At 41.4% G+C, this 27980-nt stretch overlaps 1 pseudogene; it reads left to right on the top strand.

Annotated features, from left to right (window-relative positions):
* The first annotated feature begins 9796 nt into the window (after positions 1-9796).
* Positions 9797-10806, top strand: LOC103018840 (eukaryotic translation initiation factor 3 subunit I-like; annotated as a pseudogene).
* Positions 10807-27980: the final 17174 nt, after the last annotated feature.

Here is a 27980-nt window from a genome sequence, read left to right as displayed (position 1 = left end):
AACCTAAATGGGAAAAGAATTTGAAAAAGAGTAGATACATGTATATGTATAACTGAATCACTTTGCTGTACATCTGAAACTAACACACATTGTTAATCAACTATACTCCAATATAAAATAAAAATTTAAAAAAATAAAAGAACAGTTTGTCAGTGAGGAAAATTCCACCTCTGCCACCTGCCCTGTGCCAACTTCAAGGCCCATTCAAGTATTCATTCAGCAGCACTTTTATTAAGCACCGTTTTAGGTTCCAGAACTTCAAAGGTGAGCAAGCACAGAGCTCATTTCTATTGAGGCTTGCTGTCCAGTATATGATAAACACCCAAACAGACCACTGTAAGCAGACTGGAGGTGACCAAAGACCCATGATGAAGAGAAAAAAGCCAGGAGCAGACCAGCCTGACTAATACCCACTCCCATCTGAGTAACAAGAGTTATTTATACATATAGAGCGATATAAGACATATATGCTTATATATGCAGAGAACATTTCTGGAAGCGTAGAAGATAACTGGTTATTTCTGGAGGTTTGGCTTTGGGGAAATAGGCAAGGAGAGAGATTTTTACTTTCCACTTTATACTCTTCCGTATGTTCAAAAAACATGCTTTTTACAATGAGCATGCATTATTTATATAATAAAACAACAACAATACAAAGTGGCAGTGCCATCAAAGAGATATATATAGTGAGTACTGGAAGCAATGAAACAAGTTACCAGATCTAAACTGAGGAGTTTTCTTGATCACTGTTAACTGGGATCAATTTTTTTCTGTCTTCTGGACTCTCACAGGCTTTTGCTTATACATTTATCATACATGGCACCTATCATTCTGAACCAGTGCCTCCTTCCCCCTCCCCCTGCTCCCTCCCTTCCTCCCTTCCTTCCTTCCACAGGAGTTGATTGAGATTCTATTATGTGCAAGGCAGATGATTCAATACTGCGTTATGATCAAGCTTGGCTGAAAGTGACAGAAAGAAAAAAAATAGTGGCTTAAACACAGAAGTTTATTTCTCTCACACATAAAAAGTAGTCCAGAGGTAAGCACTCCAGGACCTGTATGGTAGCTCCAGAGTCATCAGGAACCCAGGCTGCTTCTAGTTTGCTGTCCTATCATCCTTGGCATGGCAACTCAGGGTCTAAGATAGCTGTTGCAGCTCCAGCTCTAATGTCCAAATCCAAGCAAGCTGAAAGGAGGAATAGAGAGGGACTCATACTCTCCCTTTTTAGGAGACTTCCCTGAATTACCACACCATGCTCTGCTTAAATCTAATTGGCCAAGCTTAGTCACATGGTCACATCTAGCTGCAAGGGAAGCTGGGGCCTGAAAGAAAGTTGGAACATGTAGGGAAGCTGGAACATATAGCTGGGTGCATTGCTGCCTTCAATAAGTCTAGGATTCTTTTTCTAATAGAAAAGTGTAGACCAGATATTGGGATGTCATTAGCAATCTCTGTTACACATGGGAGTCAAAACAGAGAGTCCCTGTCCTTATGATGCTTATACTCTAGTAGGGGAATTAGACAGTAATCAAACAATCATGAAAATAACACTAAAATTGCATACTGCGATAAGTGAGGTAAAGAAAAATTTCACTGGGTTCTAGAAATATATAATTAAAGGGCCTGACCTACTCTTGGGAGAAGCCATCTCCAAGGAAGTATGTAATGGGGCTGGAGAAGTAGGCAGAAGTCAACCATGCAGGGCCTTGTTGTCTATGTCAAGGATTTTGCTCTTTATCCTAAAACAAAGATCAGCCATTGTGAGGTTTTGAGCAGGTTGTAGGGTTAAATTATTACCCTCCTATGGTTATGTTATGAAAGATCTTTTTGACAGCTCTGTGCAGAATGTGCTAAAGGGCAGGAAGAATGGATGTGAGGGGGGAGGTTGCCCATCAGCTGAGGGATGACTGTAGTCCAGTTCAGAGTGTCTTCCCTTTTTGGAAATTGGCAGTGGTCAGTGGTGGGGCCGCTCAGGGTTGTGCCATTTGTCTTGTCCTGTCCTATTGAAGCAGAGAAACAGAGGAGAGGGCCTACAACCACAAGAGAGGAAAGTCTGCATTGAGTCATGTGGAGCCATATGTTATCTACACTTTCCCAGGGAGAGCATAGCCTGGTGAACTTGGTTGGTTGCCTACACAATAACTATTCCACTCACCTATTTCCTGCTGAGTGAACCCTGATTTACTCAATTGCATGGTAAACTCAGTAAGGTAGATCTCTCCTTCACTCCCGGGGATAACCCATGATTGGACAGATATGGTAATCCTATACCTCTTCCCAGATACTTTCCCAGCCTTCCTGTAGCTAGTGGTGAACTTATGACTCCATGAGATTAAAGACGGGAATTTCTTGCCTAATTACCCTAGCTAGACCCTCCAGAACAATATGGGAAAAAATGTGATGAAAGCGGGCATCTTGCCTAATCTTAGAGGGAAGGTATCCAGTCTTTCACTATTAAGTATGGTATCAGCTGTGGGTTTTTCATAGACGCCCTTTATGGAGTCAAGGAAGTTCTTTTCTATTCTTAGCTTGTTGAACAAAAAAGCACTGGATTTTGTCAGATGCTTTTTCTACATCGATTGAGATTTTCATGTGATTTCCCCCTCTTCATTCCATTAATGAGAATTACATTGTTTTATTTTCTAGTGTTGAGCCATCCTTGCATTCCTGGGATAAATCATAGCTGGTCACAGTTTATAATTCTTTTTATATATTGCCAGATTTGGTTTGTTGTCATTTTGTTGATGGTTTTTATATGCATATTCATAAGAGCTATTGATCTATAGTTTTCTTGTTATGTGTTTGCCTTGTTTTGATAAGACAGGGTTATACTAGCCTCATAGGATGAATTGAGAAGTGTTCTGTCCTCTTCTGCTTTTTGGAAGAGTTTGTGAAGAATTGGAATGAATTCTTCTTTAAATGTTTGGTAAAATTCACCAGAGAAGCCATCTGATCCTGTTTTTCTTTGTGGGCAGTTTAAAAAATATTTATTATTACTAATTCAGTCTCTTGTCTATTCAGATTGTCTATTTCTTCTTGAGTTAGTTTGTGTCTTTCTAGGAATTTGTCCATTTCATCCAGTTTATCTATTTTTTTTTTTTGCATATGACTATCCATTTTGCATACATTTCCTATATAATCTATATTATCTTTGTAAGTTTGGTAATAATGTCCCCTCTTTCACTTATAATTCTAGTAATTTGAATTTTCTCTCTTTTTTCTTGGTCAATCTAGCTCAAGATTTATTAATTTTATGGATTTTTTTCAAAGAATCTACTTTTGGTTTCATGGTTTTTTGTCTATTGTTTTCCTATTTCCTACTTCACTAATTTCTACTCTAATTTTTATTATTTCCTGCATTCTGCTGGCTTTAGGTTTTTTCCCAGTATCTTTAGATTATTGATTTGAGATCTTTCTTCTTAATATAGGCATTTACAGCTATAAATTTCCCTCTAAGCACTGCTTTTAGCTGCATCCCCTAAGTTTTGGTATGTTGTATCTTTGTTTTAATTCATCTCCAAAGTATTTTCTGATTTCCCTTTTGATTTTTTCTTTACCAATTGTTTATTTAGGAGTATATTGTTTTTCCACATATTTTTGAATTTCCTAAAGTCTTTCATATTCTAATGAATAGAATATGGCAAAATTGAGACAATATCACCGTTGGGATTAGATTTTTTTAAAAAACTGGAACTTCCATCTTGTTTGCAAAAACTCTTTTTGGTTCTCCCCTCTTGCTTTTTCTAGTGAAACAAGCTGCCATGTTATACACTGCTAGAGAGGCCCAACTGTCAAGAACTGAGGGCAGCCTCTGACCAACAAGCCAGAAACCTCACAAACAGAAATGAATAGAATAAAATTTCTGCTCTTAGAGCTATTAGTCCAGAACTATTACCTGTATGGGATAAGTTTGTCTTTATAGACCATCTCATAATTTGAAGTTCAATTGCTAAGAATCCACTAATTTTTTTTCTCCACACTTTCCCCAACCCATCCTCCTAAATGATAATGTCAGGAAGTCTATATTTTTTCATTTTAGCTTCAGTCTTGGTGATGGGTCTCTTCTGAGGCCACCCATCTGGATATCTCCTTGGCTACTAGTCCTGGAACAGAGGCCTGCCCAAAAGGAACTCTGGGAAGCCCTCTACCAGCCAACATGGTAACTTGGTGCAAATTAGAAAAAAGCTCCTGAACATCAAGTCACTTCACAGCAATTGGTCTCAAAATGTTCACAATAATGATACAACTCTATGACATCTATGAGGTGAATTGTTCCCCACGGTTGTATAGTATACGCTTGCACAACCGTGAGTGGTGTACAACTTGTATTGAGTGGGCCAAAAGTTTCATTCAGCTTTTTCCATAAGATGGCTCTAGTAGCACTTAGTTGTCTTTAACTTCATTCAAAACAATTTTGTTAGATTGTATGTGACAGCTGTCATATCAGCGTGCATTTAAAAAAAGACATCAAAATTGGTGAATTTTTGTGTAGCCATTTTAATATTGAAGATGGAAGAAAAAAAGCAACATTTTCAGCATATTATGCTTTATTATTTCAAGAAAGGTAAAAACACAACTGAAACGCAAAAAAAGATTTGTGCAGTGTATGGAGAAGGTGTTGTGACTGATTGAATGTGTCAAAAGTGGTTTGTAAAGTTTTGTGCTGGAGATTTCTTGCTGGACAATGCTCCACAATCGGGTAGACCAGTTTAAGTTGATAACGATCAAATAGAAACAATAATTGAGAACAATCAACGTTATACCACATGGGAGATAGCTTACATACTCAAAATATCCAAATCAAGTGTTGAAAATCATTTGCACGAGCTTGGTTATGTTAATCGCTTTGACGTTTAGGTTCCACATAAGTTAAGTGAAAACCTTCTTGACCATATTTCCGCATGCGATTCTTTACTGAAATGTAATGAAAACGTTCCGTTCTTAAAACAAATTGTGATGGCGATGAAAAGTGGATACTGTACAACAATGTGGAACGGAAGAGATTGTGGGGCAGGTGAAATGAACCACCGCCAACCGCACCGAAGGCCAGTCTTCATCCAAAGAAGGTTATGTTGTGTATATGGTGAGATTGGAAGGGAATCCTCTGTTATGAGCTCCTTCTGGCCAAACGATTAATTCCAAGTACTGCTCCCAGTTAGACCAGCTGAAAGTGGCACTCGACAAAAAGCATTCAGAATTAGTCAACAGAAAACGCATAACCTTCCATCAGAATAATGCAAGACCACATGTTTCTTTGATGACCAGGCAAAAACTGTTACAGCTTGGTTGGGAAGTTCTGATTCATCTGCCGTCACCGGACATTGCACCTTCGGATTTCCATTTATTCTGGTCTTTACAAAATTCTCTTAATGGAAAAAATTTCAATTCCCTGGAAGACTGTAAAAGGCAGCCGGAAAAGGTCTTTGCTCGAAAAGATAAGAAGTTTTGGGAAGATGGAATTATGAAGCTGCCTGAAAAACGGCAGAAGGTAGTGGAACAAAAGGGTGAATACGTTGTTCAAGAAAGTTCTTGGTAAAAATGAAAAATGTGTCTTTTATTTTTACTTAAAAAACCGAAGGGCTTCCCTGGTGGCGCAGTGGTTGAGAATCTGCCTGCCAATGCAGGGGACACGGGTTCGAGCCCTGGTCTGGGAAGATCCCACATGCCACGGGGCAACTGGGCCCGTGAGCCACAACTGCTGAGCCTGCGCGTCTGGAGCCTGTGCTCCGCAACAAGAGAGGCCGCAATGGTGAGAGGCCCACGCACCGCGATGAAGAGTGGCCCCCGCTCGCCGCAACTAGAGACAGCCCTCGCACAGAAACGAAGACCCAACACAGCCAAAAATAAATAAATTTAAAAAAATAAATTAAAAAAAAACAACAACAAAAAACCGAAAGCACTTTTTGGCCCACCCAATACAATTGTAGGGAGCAGGAGTGCTACGGGGAAATGATCTGCTTGATGTGGAAGCAGGAATCCGGGGATGCTGGAGAGAGATGGAGCACCTCAGAGGAGGAGGACTGAGAGGATGGCCTCTTCCCGGGCCTCCCCACCACGTGGGCACATGATGCTGACCTTAACACAGGAATTTGCTAACTCACAGTTGCCACCTTTACAACCGCAGGATTTTCAACATCCCCCAGTTAATTCTGCTCTCAGATACGTCCCAGACCAAGTTGGCTTTTACCTCCTCATTGAGCGCCCCAGCCCTCCAGCCACTTGAGGGCAGTATCTCACCACTGCAGCTGCTGCTGGGCCTGCACTCAGACCAACGACTGCCCCTTGCTTAGGCTGCAGCTTCCTGGGCAAAGCACAGCAGAGCACTTCAGATGCCAACACTCCAGTCTGTGTTCCCTCTCGTCTCTGTCCATCGAGAGCCACACTGCATCCCAGGCGGAAATCTACAACCCAGACCTACCCTGGTCCTGGCTCCCAGGCCCTTCGGCAACAATGCTTGTGCCCCAGACTTCATGCTTCCCCTCGTGCAAACAGCGCCCCGAGGTCTTCTCTCCTCTAACATTTCCTTCCTTGAACGTATACTTCCAACTTCTTCTCCACAGACTAACAATTGCCTCCAAGCATATCAACTGGTGCAAAAGGATGTCTGGGTATCACTGTTCCACCAGTTTGTTAGATACAACCAGATTCTGAATACCTGTCATGGGGTGTCAGAGACACTCAGAACTTCCTATTACAGTAATTCTGGGAAACAGACCTTTACTTCAGGGAAGGGATCTCCAAACTTTTTGGGAGTTAGAATAGCACTGTTTCCCCCCTACAGCCATATTACTACTGGTACAAGAGGTGCATATAGGGTGAAGAGGGCTAAAATCCTTGAGCAAGTTGTGTTTTACGTGACCGTGTGTGTGAGATGTTGACCCACATAAACCTTAATGCAAGATTAGAAGATTAGAATGGAAGCCCCTGCCAGCTTCACTCTTTTCCCTACCGGAAATCCCAGCACACCTCTGGGTCCAGGTTGGGGATGAATCACAGCAAGATGGCTAAGGATGGTAACCGGTTTCCAGAGCAACTGGATGGAGCTTTGGAATCTGCCCTGAAGGGGTTTCTGTGCTGGACACATAAGCTGTGTCCGGGAGACTGGCTTCCAACCAGAAGAAAACTCAAAGTTCAGTTTTCGGGTGAGTAAATCACTATGTTTGGACAAATACGTCAGTCAGATGCTTGACTGAAAATTTCCTGGGTTTTTCCTAGTCTTCTAAATACCTCCAGATCTTTCCTTGAACTTTTCTAGGAGGTGATTGCTTCTATTCTCACAATGAGTCAACTCAATTAAAAAATTAATGAATGTTAAAAAAAATTAATGAATGAGCCTGCATGGGGGGAGGGGAAGGATGGAAGAAAAGAAAACTGAACAAGCATTGGAAGACCATGGCTACAGGCTTTGTCATTAACTATTTGGGTGACACTGTGTCTTAATGATCTCACCATTAAAATAATGGTTAAATTAGCTGTTCTTTAAGGCAACTTGCAATGCAAGTATTCTCTGAGGACACCCTCTCCCTCCCTTTCTGCCTTTCCTCCCGCATTTCTCCCTTCTTGCCCTCTTTCCCCTGTGCTGTCTCCTTTCACTCTTCCTTTTCCTTTTCTCTTATGTCTGTTGTTTTTATTCCCAGACCTTTACACAGGCTCTTTTATTTTCATCACCAGGAGATTTGTGCCAATGAGTGTGATGCAAATAAAGTTAGACAGGATTTTGGTTCTGACTGAATAAGAATTACTCCACTTGAATTTTAAAAAACCAACCCAGTCCCTGTCAGCTGATTCTATTGAAAGTTTCTTGGCTCCTGGATTGCTCGATCCACCCCCATCCCCATGAGTGACCTACACACAAAATGCATCCCTGGAAGAGTGAGCAAACTCGGAACAGTCTTCCGAAGTGAAGACTTTCCTCTCATCTACCAGATCAGAGAACCCAAGTTCAAAATTTAAAAATTCTATGAAGCCAAGTCTATCTAACGATAATGAGTTGAGGATTCTCAGGAACATTTAGTATTTTCTGGCACACACACACACCAGGCTTGGACCACTGCTGTCAAAACAGACTGGAATTAGCAACTTCGACTTTCTAAATGATCTCTCTTGCTTATAGAAACAAGTGGCCATGGTGAGGTAGTGAAATCAGGAGGAATAAGAAGAGCCACAAAAAGATGAAGCATCTTGAACTTCCTAGTTATGAGTTAGGGGGAGAATAGGATCCAGCTGCTTGAGGGGGATGACATAATATGAACAAATCATGGGAATAAGACATAATTCTACTCTTTTTCACCATTTTTATCAAGGAGATGGAAAAAGCAAATTGAATCAAATGGAATAAACAATACCTTTGTGCCTAAAGCCCAAGATAGGTGAGAAGAAATTAAGAGAGCTCCTAGTTGCCCAGATGAATTACCTCCCAGGCAGTTAAGATGGACATACCATCTTAGCAGATGTTTCGATGCATTGTTCCATATCTCTGGGACCCACCTGAGTTTGCAGCTAAGGTGAACAGTTCCTGCGTGTGCCAGCCTCCCAACTCAAGCACCCAACCCTCTCTTCTTCTCTGTGTGATGGGTCTCTCTGTCACCGCCAGGCATTATTTGACTGCTCCCAGACACAACCCAGAAAGCAAGAGGGGCGTTAATGCCCACAGAGGCAAATATCAGACCAATGGGGAATAGGATGGATGCTGCAACCTTCCCATCCTCCAGGGAGATGCTCTTAAGTCACGGTCCACCTGGTACTCAGGATCAGGCAACAGTTACCCACAGATGCAGGCTGCTCCTTAATGCTTCCTTGCATGGGCATTTTGCTTTCTCTGTCTCACTTTCCCTGTTTCCTCACTTGAGCTTCCTGGCTTCACTTCCCAAACAACCTAAACCCAAGTCCTTGTCTCAGAATCTGCTTTTCTGGGAACCCAAACTGAGGCTCCACTATGTAATTTTTTGAAACTGTGGTAAAAAATACAGAATATAACATTTACCATTTCAACTATTTTTAAGTGTATATTCAAGGTTAAGTGGCTTCAGGTTTCATCCCTGTTGTGGTACGTGTCAGAATTGCATTCCCTTTTTAAAAAAATTCAAATTTATTGAGGTACATATTCACCCTTTTGAGGTATACAGTACAATGGGTTTTGAAAAATGGACACAGTTGTGGAACTGCCACCATAAATCAAGATATAGAACATTTTCATCACCTTAATGTACAGTGGCATTAAGTACATTCACATTGCTGTGCAACTATCATCACCATCCATCTTCAGAATTTTTTCACCTCTCAGACTGAAACTCTGCACCCATTAAATAACAACTCCTAATTCTCCACCTCCTCCCAGCCCCTGGTAGCCACCATTCTACCTTCTGTCTCTATGTATTTGACTACTCCAGGTACCTTGTATGAGTGGAATCATACATTTATTTGTCTTTTTGTGGCTGGCTTATTTCACTTAGCATGATGCCTTCAAGGTTCAGCCATGTTGTAGCATATGTCAGAATTACATTCCTTTTGAAGGATTTATTGAGGTACAAGTTGCATATAGTAACATTCACCCTTTTGAGGTATACAGTTTAATGGGTTTTGACAAATGGACACAGTTGTGGAATGGTCACCATAAATCAAGATATAAAATATTTTCATCACCTCAGAAAGTCCCAGTGTGTTCAAATAGCCAACACACACATAAAAAGATGCTCAACATCACTAATCATCAGGAAAATGCAAATCAAAGCCACAAGGAGATATCACTTCACACCTGTTAGGATGGTTCTTATCAAAAAGAATTTCTTCTTTTCCTTGCGTCACCGCCGGCATGAAGCCGATCCTGCTGCAGGGCCATGAGCGGTCCATTACGCAGATTAAGTACAACCGCGAGGGAGACCTCCTCTTCACGGTGGCCAAGGACCCTGGAAGCAGCTGGCCCTACTCAACACCAATTCAGCAGTCCGGACCTGTGGCTTTGACTTCGGGGGCAACATCATCATGTTCTCCACGGACAAGCAGATGGGCTACCAGTGCTTCGTGAGCTTCTTCGACCTGCGGGATCCGAGCCAGATTGACAACAACGAGCCCTACATGAAGATCCCTTGCAAAGACTCCAAGATCACCAGTGCTGTTTGGGGACCCCTTGGCGAGTGCATCATTGCAGGCCACGAGGGCGGAGAGCTCAACCAGTATAGCGCCAAGTCTGGGGAGGTATTGGTGATTGTTAAGGAGCACTCCCGGCAGATCAATGACATCCAGTTATCCAGGGACATGACCATGTTTGTCACTGCATCCAAGGACAACACAGCCAAGCTCTTTGACTCCACAACCCTTGAACACCAGAAGACTTTCCAGACAGAACGTCCCGTCAACTCAGCTGCCCTCTCTCCCAACTATGACCATGTGGTGCTGGGCGGTGGTCAGGAAGCAATGGATGTAACCACCACTTCCACCAGGATTGGCAAGTTTGAGGCCAGGTTCTTCCACTTGGCCATTGAAGAAGAGTTTGGAAGAGTCAAGGGTCACTTTGGACCTATGAACAGTGTTGCCTTCTATCCTGATGGCAAGAGCTACAGCAGCGGCGGAGAAGATGGTTATGTCCGCATCCACTACTTCGACCCGCAGTACTTTGAATTTGAGTTTGAGGCTTAAGAAGCCGGATCTCTGGGAATTCCCTGGCTATCCAGTGATTAGGACTCCGAGCTTCCACTGCAGGGGGCATGGGTTCCATCCCTGGTCGGGGAACTAAGATCCCACATGCCGCATGGCGTGGACACACGCGCACACACACACACACACACACACCACAAAAAGAAGCCGGATCTCCATATGGGCCAGGTTCACAGAAGGCTTTGGACTCTGAGAAATAAATTAGTTTGGAAATAAAAAAAAAAAAAAAAAAAGAATTTCTTTCCTTTTTAAGGATGGATAATATTCCATTGTATGTATATACTATTTGTAATCTTTAAGAATTCATGTTAAACACTAGAAATGTTGAAAGGCTGTGGAGGGACTAGTTTTCAAAAAGGAAAGCATATTAGTTTTTGCTGCACAGCAAGCAACCTCAGACTCTCAGTGGCTTACAACAACAAACATTTATTTTTCTCACTCCCAGGTGTGCAGGTCAGCTGGGGCAGCTCTGCGTCAGACTGTGGGTCTGGTTCAGATCAGCAATTTGTCTCTCATTCTTTGTGGACCAGCAATCACTGGGACAGGTGATTTTCATGGTGAATGGCAGGAGCACCTGAAGAGTGAGTGAGTAATGCATGTTGTATGTTTTACATGCCTGCATCTACCCTAGTCTCTTCTGCTGCCTTCCTCCAATTGGCCAAAGCAACCACATGGCCATGCCAACGTCAGTGCTGGGGGAAAATAGAATCTTCCAGCTCCTGTGGGAATCCTGAAACATCACACAGAAAAAGACTTGAGTACATTATTTTAATACAGGAGAGTGGAGAATTAGTAGCAATAATCCAAGCTACAACAGAGTTGATTATGGAAAATATAGGGGAGTAAACCTGATATTGATTCCCAGTAAATTTCAAACAGGGTTATTTAATGGGTGGTTCTTGAGTATTTAAAAAGGAGAATGATGGCTGTAAGGATTCAGCACAACTTCATTAAGAATATATCAGGTCAATCTAATTTCTGATCTTTTTTCTCCCTTAGATTTGCTTTACAACCAAATCAAGGGAATATGGCAGTTTCACTTAACTTGGATTTTAGAAAGGCACTCTAAAATTTTTTTTTCTGCTATATTCTGCGTGTTGTATAATACATCCCTATGGCCTATCTTACACCCAATAGTTTGTACGTCCTACTCCCCCACCCCTATATTGCCCCTCCCCACCCTCGTAACCACTAGTTTGTTCTCTGTATCTGAGTCTGCATCGTTTTTGTTATACTCACTAGTTTGTTGTATTTTTTAGATTCCACACATAAGTGATATCATACAGTATTTGTCTTTCTATGTCTGACTCATTTCACTTTGCATAATGCCCTCCACGTCCATCCATGTTGCTGCAAATGGCAAAATTTCTTTCTTTTTTATGGCTGGGTAGTATTCCATTGTGTATATATATCACATCTTCTTTATTCATTCATCTGTTGATGGACACTTAGGTTGCTTCCATATCTTGGTAATTGTAAATAATGCCGCTTTGAACATTGAGGTATATGTTATGCATCTTTTCAAATTAATGTTCATTTTTTCCAGATATATACCCAGGAGCGGGATTGCTGGGTAATATGATAGTTTTATTTTCAGCTTTTTGAGAAACATCCATACCGTTTTCCACACTGGCTGCACTAATTTACATTCCCACCAACAGTGTACGAAGGTTCCCTTTTCTCCATATTCACCATTTGTTGTTTGTGTTCTTTTTGATGATAGCCATTCTGACAGGTGTGAGGTGATATCTCATTGTGGTTTTGATTTGCATTTCCCTGATGATTAGCAATGTTGAGTATCTTTTCACGTGCTTGTTGGCCATCTGCATTTCCTCTTTGGAAAAATGTCTATTTAGTTCTGCCCACTTTTTAATTGAGTAGTTTGTTTTTTTGATGTTAAATTGTATGGGCTGTTTATCTATGTTGGATATTAATCTCTTATCAGTCATATCACCTGCAAATATTTTCTCCCATTCAGTAGGTTGTATTTTTATTTTGTTGATGGTTTCCTTTGCTGTGCAAATGCTTTTAAGTTTAATTAGGTCCCATTTGTTTATTTTTGCTTTTATTTCCTTTACTTTAGGAAATGGATCCAAAAAAACATTGTTGTGGTTTATGTCAAAGAGTGTTCTGCCTGTTTTCCTCTAGGAGTTTTATAGTATCTGGTCTTACATTTAGGTCTTTAATCCATTTTGAGCTTATTTTTGTATATGGTGTTAGAGAATGTTCTAATTTCATTCTTTTACATGTAGCTATTCAGTTTTCCCAGCAACAGTTATTGAAAGACTATCTTTTTTCCATTGTATATTCTTGCCTTTGTTGTTGTATATTAATTGACTATAAGTGCGTGGGTTTATTTCTGGACTCTCTATCCTGTTCCATTGGCCTATGTGTCTTTTTTTGGTGCCAGTACCGTACTGTTTTGATTACTGTAGCTTTGTAGTATAGTCTGAAGTCAGGGAGTGTGACTCCTCCAGCTCTGTTCTTCTTTCTCAGGATTGTTTTGGCTATTCAGGGTCTTTTGTCTTTCCATACAAATTTTAAAATTACTTGTTCTAGTTCTGTGAAAAATGCCATTGGCATTTCAATAGGGATTGCATTGAATCTGTAGATTGTTTTGGGTAGTGTGATCATTTTAACAATATTGATTCTTCCAGTCCAAGGACACATCTGTTTGTGTTGTCTTCAATTGGCAGTTATACTTTATTTGGATTTTAGAAAGGCATTCTAAATTTTTTCCATAATATTCTTGAAGATAAAATGGAGACATACAGATTATATAACAGTATGGTTGGACAAAGCTACAGATGTTTATACAACTATTCTTAAATTTTTGACTAATGGGTCATGTGTCATTCTGGGAGGGAATCTTTTATGGCATACTACAGAGATAAAGTTCTGTCCAGGCCACCATTTTTTATCAGTGATTTGTGTGAAGATAGGCATGTGAGTGAAGCAAGCACAGACTGGAATTACAGATAAAAACCAAGAGCTTGAAATTTAACAGGAATAAATGCTAACTATTCTACTTATACATTTTTAAAAACACCAAACAAACAAAAATCAACTACAGGAACAGGAAGCCCATGAGAATGACACAAGGGAATGAAGAAAACTTTAAAACTCTACTGGGGACCATAAAGGAAGACTTGATTAAAGGGAAAATATAACTAATTCTTACACAGGAAGACTCAATGTTATAATGATGTCAATACCCCCTCAATTGATATACATTTTAATAAATGAGTTTAACTCATTCATATTTTGGGGAATTACTGATACGTTTGGAATTCTTTCTCCTGGCTCTTTTAATCGGGGCAGCGAGCACATGTGAACTTCCATGGTACTGGCAATGTTCTATTTATGGACCTGGGTGGTGCTATATAAACGGGAAGCCTGCTTGTGTCTCTTCTTTACACCCATACCACTACCAACGCTTCACTTCACTTCTGACACCAGATGACACTATCTTATCTCTTAGAGACACACACCGAAGTATTTAGAGATGAAATGATATGATGTCTGGGATCTACTTTAAAATAATTCGTTAAATTATTTTGGGGGGAATGCATGAAGAAAGAATAACAGAAATTTGATGATTTGGCATAAGGGGGTGTTCAACGCTTGTGTGCCTTTGAAATTTTCCATAATGAAAAGTTAAAAAATAAAGACAGCCTTTGTAAAGCATCCACCTCTGCTCCTAGGAAGCACTCAAACCTGTTAGCTAAAATCATAATAACCACAAGCATAGAATGTTAGAAAATATTCTACCAATTTTTACTGACAAAGTTTATAAAAGACATTGAAGCTGATAATATTGATGTGATTTGTGTTAATGTATATTTTAACTGGGAGAAACAGACTGGATTAAGAAAGGGCTCTGACTTCCAACTTAATATATTTACTTAATGTCTTGAATACTGCATATAAATAAGTTCTTGGACTGTGATTAAGAAACTTAAAAAAATAAAATTCTTAAGTTAGCAGTTTAAGTTTCCTTGTTTTAATATCTCTGGGCGACAGTTTATTCCTGGAATTTCCTGCTTAAATAATTTCTTCCTTTTTCTCATTAATATTCTCACACTTTCAAAACTCATAAAGCAAGCATAAAGCAAGTTAACAGGAATCTTCTTTTCATACTACCGTTATGAGATAAGAAGCAAAATGTCTTGCGTGATAAATGGATATGAGGTCTAATTTTTTCACACTTTTGGGCTCATTTCATACATACTCTCTCAGTGTACAATTAACCCAATTAACTTCTGATTAGTCCCTAATAGGTTGGGAGGGTTCATTACATTTTGAGGGCCATTTGCCAAACAAGGCAAAAAGAAACTTCCCTGTAATCTTCCTCCTCATGTGTAGGTACTATAACAAAGTAAGGATAAAGAAGGCATGTTGAGATAACCCTATGGTCCAGGGATCCCAGATGCAGTCTCTGGAAATCCCTTCAATGGGCCATGTCCTGGGGGGTCATATGTGAACCTGACAACCTTAGAGAAGCTCAGGGTAATCATTAACTTCCAACTTTTTGAGTCCAACACCTTCTGGTGCTCCTTGATATTTTGAGAAGATAATATTATAAGGAAGGGGAAAATGCTCTTCAAAATCACAACTGCCTTCAAGGTCAGACATAGCAGATTCTCTGTCAGGCTTCTGTGCTAATATGCTAATGAGCCCTATTTTTCAACTGATGACTCTTGATATGGGCCTGGTGCTGGGTTAAGGACTAGGGGCTGAAGAGAATTGAAGTATAGGTTTTAATAAACAGCAAGAATTTGTAGTTCCTGGGGACAGGATTGGGGGAGGAGGGGTAAGGAAAAGAGACTGAGGGGTAAGGAAAAGAGGCAACCAGCTAGTTGGCATAAGGCCTTGAATGTAGGGAGTCCTGCCAGTGAAACATCTGGTAGCATTAGTGGCCAAAATGACCTTTAGGAAGAGGGAGGTCTAATACACAATTTAAAACTGTTTGTATTTCTGCAATGCAAATAACTTTGGTTTCCCCAAACCCTGCTATACAAACAAAGGCCTTTATGATCAGACTACGTTTATTTCTTGTTTGCTTGGTAGGAGAAGGGTAAAGAAAGTCAAAGAAACAGGTTAAGTTTCCTATCAGGATGGATCCAGCATAGAATAATGTGAAGTTCATAAACTCAAGTAATTCATCAGGAGAAAGAAATTAGAGAGAGATGTGACTATGAAAACCCATAGTCTTCTGAGAATTTTCAAAAATTGGGGGTAAGAGCTTAGACTTTTTACAAGTTGTGGTGTGGGCGTTTGAGCAAACCTTCTCTAGCTCTTAAGAGGCAGAGCTCCCTTGGCTGATAATGAAACACACTGTTAGGGGAAACACTGACTGAAACCGCCCGCCCTGGCCAGGCAAAGACAGTAGCAATTTGCACTGAGTCATTTTATGACAGGAGATCCTAGTAAGGAACATGGAACTAACAAACCACCACCAAATGGAAGAAAATGGGAAAGGTCAAAAGGAGAGAGGAGACGCCAGTCAACATGTCCTACCAAACTCCCAGAATCCTCCTCGCTGGAATCCATCTTGGCTGAGTGATGCGTGCGTCACCAGCAAGGACTCTCAGTCAGAATGATTGGCCAGAGGCAACCTAGAAACTAATCCCATCACCATAAAACCCGAGACTGCGAGCCATGTGGCAGAGCAGTTTTCCTGGGTTCCCTTACCCTCCTGCTCTCCACCCAGGTGCCCCTTCCCAATAAAGTCTCTTGTTTTGTCAGCACATGTGTCTCCTCAGACAGTTCATTTCTGAGTGTTAGACAAGAGCCCACTATCGGGCCCCGGAAGGGGTCCCCCTTCCTGCAACAACATGACCCTACTGTTTGTGCTCATCCTAAAACAACATTGCCCAAACTTCAAGGAAGTCATGCCTAGTTTCTACTGTTGAAATGAAAGCTAAGTTCCTTTCATGAGTCCCCTTCAATCTGTTCCCATTTGAAGCCGAATCTGGCCTCTGTACCCTGACACTAAATTAAATCTTGGAGACAGAGTTTTGGGTGAAGTAGAAAAGAATAGCTTTATTGCTTTGCCAGGCAAAGGGGGTCACAGAGGGCTAATGACCCCAAAACTGTGTGTCCCCACCTAGAGAGCGTAGTGAGAAATTTTCTAGTAATGGTTCAAAGAGGGCATGATCAGCTTGGACATTCTTCTGATTGATTGGTGGTGAGGTAAGTAGGAGTCAGCATCATCAACCTTCTGGTTCCAACTGGTCTGGGGTCTTCCTACTTGTGGGCAGCATACTGTGGTTAATTGTTAACTTCTCCCAGCTGGTGGGGGTTTCAAACAAAACAGCTGGAAGATATTGTTGTGTGTATCCCTTGATGGGGAACCAGGACCCTGCCCCAAGGTTGCACTATTGTTTCTCTTGACTGCTCCTCCCTTGTCTCACATCCCCTCCCTTCCCTGATTAGCAACTGTTAGAACCTGCCCCTAGAACTCAGGGAAGGTCATCAAGGCTGAAGGAAGCCTATTTCCTAATCAAAGAAGTGGGGAACACAGGAAGACTTTTGTGCCCAGGAGCCCCACAGGGTCCTGCTCGGTATTACTTTGAGCCTAAGTAGTTGTAATCATTTCAGTCTATCTTTGAGCGAAAATGGTTCAATCTCCATAAGCATTTTAGTTGAATGTCTCTGACTCATTTCTATTATGATGTATTTCTTGTGTAAGACTGTGTTTAAAACAAATATTATCCAAGTTCAGTGCTTCTAACCATTGCCACTGGATCAAGAGGGTTGAGTGTGCCCTGGATTTGATCATCTCAGAGATGCAGAGGACTCCAGACCAGGAATATAAAGTTCCATGTTTGGGTCTCAGCTCTGCCACTTAACTCACAGTGTGACCTTGAGCCCTCGATTTCCTTATCTGCAAAATAGGGTGACAGACCTTCACTGCTCACCTCATAAGACCATTGGAAAAAGTAAAAGAGATAATTTATATCAATGATCTTTTTCAACACACAGTGTTATGTAAATAAAAGTGAATATTTGAGCTGATGATATTTAGATAATAAAGACAAAAGTATTTCTTTTGCTAAGGACGATTTGGTTTAGCAATGTACATGAGAAGAATTACTGAACCCTGAATGTTCTTTATTGCTCAGTGGGTGATCTGGTGACAGTCTAAACAAACACAAGATCGGGAACTCCTTTAAGCCTTTCTGGTTGTTAATTTCCCTTCGAGCATTCAAGCTGGCCAACAACCCAACTAACTTCCAGTTTCTCTCTGTGAACAAACTCTGCATGGAGAACTTCAGCCAAACTTACTTTAGTGGTTACTACCCTGAGGCTCTTGATGTTACTGAGGACTTCCTCAGTAAACCAAGAATCAGATCTTTAGAGAGGGCCAGTCTCAGATAAATAGCCTCAGGGCTGTAGTGCTTCAACTGAGAAGAGAAACACCTTCCCCAATAGCATCCTCTGGCTTTCCTACTGCTTCACAACCCTTCAGCTGCCCTTCTCTGCTGTCATCACTCTGGATGAATTCTCTTCCTAGCTCCAGGGAACAAGATTGAAGAACCTCCAGGTCTCAACCATGTGCATGTTTTTTAGACTTAGGTAACTGGGGCAGATCTTTTTATGGTAGGATGAGAAAGTCACTATTGTGACACAGGAAAAATAGAAACGAATTTGGACAATGAGAATTCTTGGTATGAAATTATCATGAGGGATAGATGTCATTATACATTTATCCAAACCCATGGAATGGGTACACACTAGGGTAAATTACAGGCTTTCGTTGATTAGGATGTGTCAATGTAGGTTCGTCAGTTGTAACAAATACACCACTTAGGGATGTTGATAATTGGGGGGGTCAATGCATGCATAAGGGCAGAGGGTATATGGGAAATCTCTGTACCTTCCTCTCAATTTTGCTGTGAACCTAAAACTGTTCTAAAAAATTAAAGTCTTTACAAAAGAAATGCAACAAAACTATAATAATCTAAACAAATATACTCTTAATGCTAGTATTAATACATCCTTTCACAATCTAAGCCTTAAAGTTCTTGATATCTCTCTCTCTCTCTCTCACACACACACACACACACACACACACAGAAGCAAAGTAATTACAGAGCAAGCTCCTTACCCACCTGTCAAGGCACTCACTGGTTCTGCATGAATGGCTAAGTCTGGGGGCCACATGCTGGCTCTTGGCTCCACCTTGGTTTCCCAGTCTCTCATTCTTGAACATCCAACAGTTATCACCTAACATTTATGGCCAAGCACTCACCAAGAACCAAGCCCTACTCTTTGTTCCTCCTCTATTTTTTTCTTAGATGTGTCCTTTCCTTGGGCTTACCCCTTTTCTCCTCTTCTTCCCATTCCTAAGAAGAACAAGTATGACCTATTTATACATTTCTTTATCTTTGTTGTCTAAATATCAGTAGCCCAATTATTAATAACATACTCCATCTGTTACACAAAGCAAGTCGATCAAAGAGCAATGGATTGGTTACACCAAAAATGTATAGTTGGGAAAATGAACAGTTGGGAATAATTATAAGGCTTTTTAAAAATAATGACTTTTCCTTTTTATAAAATAATAAATGTTCACTGTAGAACTGGTAAAACATATGAATAGCCCTAAATCCCTTTGTAGGAGATATCTGATTGTGCATTTGGTTGTAGGACCCAGATGCAAATGAATGTTGTCTTAGCCTAGAACATCTTCCTCTTTACATGGTACCCACAAAGGAAGCAAGATCAGGAAGGATGACTCCTTACTACTAGGAGGGGTTCTGGATCCACATCCGATACTAGACCTGCACTGTAACACATGGAGTCCTCCTTTTTCTGAAAATAATTGGGCTTAAATGGCTTTGAACCAAAGTAGACTATAAACTGCTCCATCTGGAGCCTCTGGTCTTGAGCCCAAGGGGAGTGATGTCTTATTGGAGCCAAGGGGAGAGAGGAGTCAGGACAGGGGCCACTTAGGCCCTGGACTAGCCCTGCTCTGGTGGGCAGTAGCCCTGGGCCCAGCTGTAGGTGGGGATTGCATGGCATCCCACCCCAGCCTCCTGTGCTGGCCCAGAAAACAAGGCCCCTTGGTGACCTGGGATCTGATGGATGCAGATCCCTCTTGACCTCTTGGGGATGGGGTAAGGGGAGAATGAGGGAGGGGTGGGGAGAGACGAGGAGAAGTAGTCTTCCCCCAGAGACTGTCACCTTTGACCCTACAACCCCACTCCAGGGATTGTGTCTAATGAAATAATCAGGTGCACGTGAAAGCTTTGGCTCTAACAACGGCCATTACAGCCTTAATCATATTTAAAGTAATTCAGATGTTAAATGTTAAATAAATTATGACAACTAAATTATGAGGCTCTTAAAGGGTCCCTCAGCCTATCAAAGCCATTTTCAAGGAGTTCAGCTCATAGCTCAAGAATACTTACTTTTCTAAATTTCACATGATTAATCTGTTTTCCCCACAAGTAAAACATCAGAAAAAAAAAAAAAGTGAAATGCCTTTCACAGATCCAAAGAGTAGTGAAAAAGCCAAAAATAATACTGACATTTGGAGCTGGACAGCACTTTAGAGATAATTTAGTCCAATACCTCTCACTGTGCAGATGATAAAATTGAGCGCTGTGAGGGGACATGACTTACTTGAGATGGAGTCAGGACCAGAATCCTGTTTCTTGGACTCCCCCCAACCCAGGGCTCCTTCTGCTGCCCCTCCGAGGCTGCAGGGCCCTTTGCATTCTGGGAGAGATTTGGATCAGACCCTTCCAACTGACGTAAACCCTGATTAAATTTGGCATTCAAATAGAGTTGCTCAATTCAGCAAATAGGAATAAGGACACCCAGTAAAATTCGAATTTCAGATACACAACAAACGTTTTTTAGTATATGTATGTCTCATGCATATGTGTACAAATAAATATGTATACATACATACTAAAAATGTATTTTTATATATTTACAAACATATATGTTAGTATATACCTATATATATATTTAGTATATATATGTACACTAAAATTATTTATCTAACATTCAGATTTTACTGGACATATATTTTTAAAAACTGGATATATTTTTACTTGCTAAATCTGGTAACCCCACATGCAAAAAGAGATAGGAGTAAAAGGTTGTTAGCGTAAGAAAGGATGATCCATTTCAATTTCCTGGTTTTTACAGACGAGAAAACTGATGAGCAGAGAGAAGCTGTGACTTACTCAAGGTTTCAAAGCTGTAGGAGGACCAAGTTAAGACCAGAAATCAGAGTGATGACTCCCAACCTGTGAATCTCTTAAGAATAAAATTCCAAGGAGGTGGTCTCATGTTCAGTCAATCCTCCTCCTCTTAGGCTATAGCCTCACAGTGAGGGCTTTCCATATTGCCAACACAACTTAGTCCAGCAGAGCATGCTGGGAAGATCTTTTAGAGCAGTAGTTCTCAGACTCCACCGTGTATCAGAATCACCGGGAGGGTTTCACAAATTGCTGGGTCCCACCTCCAGTGTTTCTGATGCTGGAGGTCTGGGGTGGCACCCTAGACTTTGCATTTGCAACAAGTTTGCAGGTGATGCTGATGCTGCTGGTCCAGGAACCACAGTGGAGAATCACTGGTTTAGCTGATGCAGTCATGCCTATCTATATGAGTTCCCCGATTAAACAAGAAAAAATAAAATCCTTGTGTTGGGTAATCTCGTATGTCAGTCATATAAAATCTTATCATGTGTGTTATGAAAGACATTGCTTTTAGGGGCAGAACTGGTCTAAAGTAGTTTGCTGAGCTGAGACCAGTTAAGATTGGACTACAGCAATGAATTACATGATTATGAGACAAATTTAGCTGGCAAGGGAAAGAGGGAATAGGGAACAATAATTAGTTTCAGGAATGGGGAACCACGTGAACAATTTGAGAATGCACTGTAGTCAAAATGTTCTGTGACTATTTCATACCTTTTGTTTTCTCCCCCAAACTTAACTATCCAGTTACGTAACAAATTGCAGCTGAATGAGACATTTTGTTAAGATTGTCAGGGCCCAGATGCAAAGTTTTGAGGCTTTTGTTCAATCACTTTTGTGGGAACTCAGCGCTCTATTTTCACTCATCCAGGCTACAGCGTCCAGTACAGTTTCTTGCTCTCCTTTCCTCCTCCTCACCTGTCATGGGGCCTCCTGGACTGTCCCCTGAACAATGACTTCATTGTCACACCTCTTTTGGCTACTGAAAGAAACCATCAAACCAAAGTTTCCAAATATCTCCTTCTCATCCTTGTCCTCCTTCAAATGGCCCCACCACAGCCCTGACCTCCAAGGCTGAGAAGTCAAGTCCATGGTCAGCATCTTGCCTTGTTCCCCTGCATGTACTAAGGCACATATGCAATGATTATTTGACCTTGCATCAAATGGCATAGCTCAATTCTAAAATTACTAGAAAATGCTATTTCAAAAAATCACATTGTATCTTGAAACTGAAGGGTCTGATAGATACTCATGGGAAGAGCAGTCTTTTCTGGGAAACTCAGGTGGCCATGGTGGAATTCCATGGATGAAGCTTAATTGGAAAATATCCATGGCAATAACTAAAAAACAAAGGGGGAAAAGCTCCACCAGCCAGCAGGTGAGCTGGAGAGTGGCAGTCCTCAAAGCTAACGGATCCCGGGAGCTCATTCCCAGCTCACCTGAAGGCAGAGGCCTGTTGTCCCATGAAGTTGGAAGCTAAAAACAAAGGGAAATGGTTCCCTAAATGTAACTGCAGCCCAGAAGCTCTCCCAGGTAACAAGATTGGCACCTCACCTCCATGGAAAGTGCAATAAAAGCAGATTTCAAATGCTGGCTGGATATTAAGGAAACAGAAATTAGAATGAACTCCTTCAAGGATAGACGTGTGGTAGGCAATTTAATACAGGGTTCTGGTTTCCTCTCTACCTCTCAAATACCATGCCTGGGACTCCCTACAGGGAACCCAATGGAGGTCAGGAATAAACACTTGTAATACATCCTAATAAATGAGACCACAGCGAAAAGCAGCATTGGTGTGCAGGATTACAGCAGTGAAATGCAAGGCAGGTGTGTCCCTCAGACTTTCTCACTGCCAGGTTTCAGAGGCTTCAGGGAGCTGGGTGGATACATTCTTGGGAAGGAGTTGAACAAAGACATGCTATTCAGAAGACCACTATTAATCATTGGTCAAATTGATCTGCAAGAGTCAACTCAGCAGAAAGCCTGAGCAACCAGTCATGTGGTAATGAGATATTTTTACTTTTTCCTGAGTTCAGAGGTTGAGGAAATTAAATAGCTTACCCAAGATCCAGTAGCTCTAAGTGGCAGATCTCAGACCTGGACTGAGGTCTTCTGTCTCACCATCCCATCTGTTGTCCACGCCAGCCCACTCTCATGTAGGAAAAGTGGTTTGATACAGAAAAAGATAGGCAAGAGAAGGGAGTTTATCTTTGCATTCACAATTAATGAAAAGGATCAGAGTCAAGTCTTTCCAACTGTAATTGGGCTGAAGATACTATGGATAGAGTAGGTGAATGAGAGAGCATAACAAGAAGGAAATAGAGTGGCCTAAAACAGAAGGCATGGAGGGTGGGAAGGCAAAGGGGAGAAATGATGAATAAAAATTGTAGGAAATACATATATATATATATGGGTTACGTGTGTGTGTGTGTGAATGTGCTATGTGACAGGCACTCTTCTAAGTGCTTTACCTACACAAGGTATTTATAATTCATAATCCTACAAGGTTGGTAGGTGGTCAGTTATTATTGTCATTCTACAAATGAGGAAACCAAAGCACAGAGGAGGTAATTAGCTTGTCCAAGGTCACATTGCTCAGTCACATTGCCAGTAAATAGTAGAGCTTGTATTTGAACCTATGGAGTTTGCATCCACCCTCTGTGCACTTACCTCTATGCTACCCAAGCCTTCCCAATGAGTAAGTCATTCTGAGAATACCACGGACATGGAAGGAACACTGACTTTCATGAGGTCCAGGTAAAAATGGTCCAGGTGGGACTGGTTGTCAAAGGTAGTGGTGCAGGATGAGCTCAGCTGGTGGAAGAGCAGAGTGATGCCTCCGCATAACCGAGGTTTGGAGCCAGTGTGTCCGAGTAGGAGTGTGGATTTGGACCCTAGTCTGCCTGACGTGAGCTGGGTCATCTTGGACAAATCACGTAGGATCTTTAGACCTGGATTCTTTATCTAAGTGAGGAATCCAATAGAACCCTTATAATATTAGATAGGTAGTAATTGAACAATATTGCCCTATTGCTACCCCTAGGGATATTTAATGGTGTTTCACAGAAAGTATCTTGGAATTGAGTAACTGGGGATCGAATTTTGGATCCCTCTCCAATCCAGTTAATTCTTCTCCCCAAGAGAAATTTCGAACACTCATCCCATTACCACCACATGCAGAAAAACGCTGGCCCTGCAGAAAGGAAGCAGCCAGCAGAGAACACAGAGATCCAAATCATCCATAGTAGATGATCAGAGAGGCACTATTTTATTATGGGAGCAGCCAGCCAGCATCTCCCAGAAGGTATTGGTGCGAACAGCCTTTATAGAAACCACTTGGTAAAGGTTGAGCTTAAAGGGATGTTTACTCACATGTCTTGGTGAGAAACTTACTATTGAGGGCTAAGCCTAAAGCATGAGATAGGCATCTCAATATAGCAGATTGAGCAGACACACATATATAGCAGTTGTCTCAGACTGGCCCAACAGGACATGGTCTTGGCTGCACTGATTAAGGCTTATCAACAGTGCCTTGTGAGAGAGCTGCAGGATGGTATCAGAACTCATGGTTCCCTTCATAGTGCCTTTGTATGTAGACATATCAAAATCTATATATCAATCCATCTCTAAGTATATGATCTTCAAAGAGTATGATGCTCAGTTCTTTTGATGTCAAGCCTCAAGTTAAAGAAATGTTTAACTCGGAATGTTTGTGTGTAGCTGTCTGGATTTGATGGACCCTATTACACGTACAATTCTGTGCCTGGAGTAGATAAAACAGGCAAGTGGCACCCTTTAAAAATTCTATATTGGTAAGATTCATTTATTTGTGTGCACATATATACATATATATATATACATTAAAATATTATATGACAAGCTCTTATAGTAGTGTTTTGTCCAGAACAGGTACCTTCTACAAGTAAATCTCTCAGGCAGCATCATTTTCTAAGTACCTTAGGTCTGTAGATGACTATATTTGACTTGATGGAGATTACAAAGGGAAATTGGACAGACTAACCAAAGCTGATCACACATCTTCATAATTATCAATGGCTTGCTAGGGTGATCAGAAAGGGAGAGCCCAGTGAAACCCATCAAGGACACTCTGTCAATGAAGTGTGGGTGGAAGGCTATGAACTGATGGAAAGGGAGGGATTAGGTTAGGAGAATAGGATACGTTTCCATTCAGGACACACATCCTGAATTCCCAAAGAGGAGAAGTTAGTTAGAATAAAACATGAACACAGTGTCAGCTGAATAAGAAAAGGATGTCATTGGAGAAGTAGTTAGAACACACAGTTGGGGCATGTGGTCAGGGGTGGTCAGGTAATATACTGAGAAGTCCTCCAGCAGGATCAGGAATAATCTGTGCCTTAAACAGTGCAGGAAGATGGGCTTCCTGCCAAGGCTGTGATAGGCGGGAGGATGACAAACATCTTCCTGGGAGAAAGGAGGACAAGTCAGAGGAGGACCAGAGTAAGAACTCCTAGAAGTCTCCGCAGTAGAATGGAGTGGTCTTGGGGCAGATGGTGTATTCCTGGCTATGGGAAAGCATAGTGTGCTGTGACCAGATGATGTCACAGAAAAAGAGAGCCAAGTGTATGTGTGATGTGTGCTCCTGCTGGATGTTCTAGATGCAGGACATTGGGTTTTTACACTGGAACACCAGTATCCAGCCAGGGAGCTTTGGCCATGAGAGCCAAGACAGACAAACACATAGATGAAGAAGAAAAGGCAATACCATGCAGGATCAAATCCAGTGAGTGGTGCATGGAGGATGTGGCCAAAGGAAGCAAGCAGCACAAGAGGCAAGAGGAAGCAGCATGTGACCTGGCTTTTGAAGGAAGGGGCAGGAAAATGGGTAAAGAAAAGAATGACATTCTGCTTGATGTTTCAATTCTCTAAACCAGTGGGTCTCAAACTTGAACATACATCAGAATCACCTGGATGACTTGTTAAAACACAGATTCGTGGGCTCCAAACCCAGAATTTCCTATTTAGTAGATCGGGGATGGGGCCTGAGGCTTTGCATTTCTAGCCTGTTCCCAGATGACAATGATGTCGCTGGTTTGGGGACGACACTTTGAGGACCATGGATCTAAAACAATGGCGAGGAAGAGTTTGAAGTTTTATTTTGCAAACTTGGTCATCGGTGCCCTTCAAAAAGACCAGAGTTAGGCTTTGTTAGGGTCAGGAATAAGAAAAGGTCACACCAGGATGGTCCTGGGGATGAAGGTGCCAAGGGTGACAAACCCCAAACTAGCTCAAGAAGCAGACAGCCTGGTCAGCCAGGGAGACCAGACAGACTCAGAGGGTCTGCTTATGCATTTGGAGCCAAGGGACACTCAAGAAAGGTCCCGTGAGACCAGAGATTTCTTCCATTGCATTGTCATAGCTGTCTGAAATACCAGTGTTAATGTTCCATCTAAAGCAACAAAAACAAGACCTCTGGGCACTTCCTTCTGAACTTATAAAGAATTCAACCAGGGAAGAAGGAGGGGCAACTTGCCAAAAATCTACCACATGGGGAGGACAGATAGCACTTGGAAAACTGCGGCATCCACATTCTGCTTTCTCCTTGGTATCCCCAGTTGCATGTTCCTTGAAGAGCCCAGACTATACTTTCCACAGGCTTCTAATTTTTTTTTCATGTTGATTACATTAATCATTACATTTTTTTTAAACATCTTTATAGGAGCATAATTGCTTCACAATGGTGTGTTAGTTTCTGCTTTATAACAAAGTGAATCAGGTTTCTAATTTTTAAGGAAACAATGTGGAGGGCCAATTTCAGAGAACGGTAAAAAACTGTGTGGCTGACAGGATCTTGGTGCTCTGGCTGGTGTCAGGCCTGAGCCTTCTGAGGTGGGAGAGCCAAGTTCAGGACATTGGACCACCAGAGACCTCCGGGCCCCATGCAATATCAATCAGCAAGAGCTCTCCCAAAGATCTGCATCTCAATGCTAAGACCCAGCTCCACTCAATGGTCAGCAAGTTCCAGTGCTGGACGTCCCATGCCAAACAACTAGCAAAACAGGAACACAACCCCGTCCATTAACAGAGAGGCTGCCTAAAATCATAATAAGTTCACAGACACCCCAAAACACACCACTGGACGTGGTCCTGCCCACCAGAAAGACAAGATCCAGCCTTATCCACCAGAACACAGGCACAAGTCCCCTCCATCAGGAAGCCTATGCAACCCACTGAACCAACCTTACCCACTGGGGGCAGACACCAAAAACAATGGGAACTCTTAACCTGTAGCCTGTGAAAAGGAGACCCCAAACACAGTAAGTTAAGCAAAATGAGAAGACAGAGAAATACGCAGCAAATGAAGGAACAAAGTAAAAACCCACCAGACCAAGCAAATGAAGAGGAAATAGGCAGTCTACCTGAAAAAGAATTCAGAGTAATGATAGTAAAGATGATCCAAAATCTTGGAAATAGAATGGAGAAAATACAAGAAACGTTTAACAAGGACCTAGAAGAAATAAAGAGCAAACAAACAATGATGAACAGCACAATAAATGAAATTAAAAATTCTCTAGAAGGAATCAATAGCAGAATAATTGAGGTAGAAGAATGGATACGTGACCTGGAAGATAAAATAGTGGAAGTAACTGCCTCAGAGCAGAATAAAGAAAAAAGAATGAAAAGAATTGAGGACAGTCTCAGAGACCTCTGGGACAACATTAAAAGCAACAACATTTGAATTATAGGGGTCCCAGAAGAAGAAGAGAAAAAGAAAGGGACTGAGAAAATATTTGAAGAGATTATAGTTGAAAACTTCCCTAATATGGGAAAGGAAATAGTCAATCAAGTCCAGGAAGCACACAGAGTCCCATGCAGGATAAATCCAAGGAGAAACACGCCAAGACACATATTAATCAAACTATCAAAACTTAAATACAAAGAAAAAATATTAAAAGAAGCAAGGGAAAAGCAACAAATAACATACAAGGGAATCCCCATATGGTTAACAGCTGATCTTTCAGCAGAAACTCTGCAAGTCAGAAGGGAGTGGCAGGACATATTTAAAGAGATGAAAGGGAAAAACCTACAACCAAGATTACTCTACCCAGCAAGGATCTCATTCAGTT

Source organism: Balaenoptera acutorostrata, chromosome 13, assembly GCF_949987535.1.
Source record: "Balaenoptera acutorostrata chromosome 13, mBalAcu1.1, whole genome shotgun sequence".
NCBI classification, from domain to species: domain Eukaryota; kingdom Metazoa; phylum Chordata; class Mammalia; order Artiodactyla; family Balaenopteridae; genus Balaenoptera; species Balaenoptera acutorostrata.
This window is presented reverse-complemented; position numbering and strand designations above follow the sequence as displayed.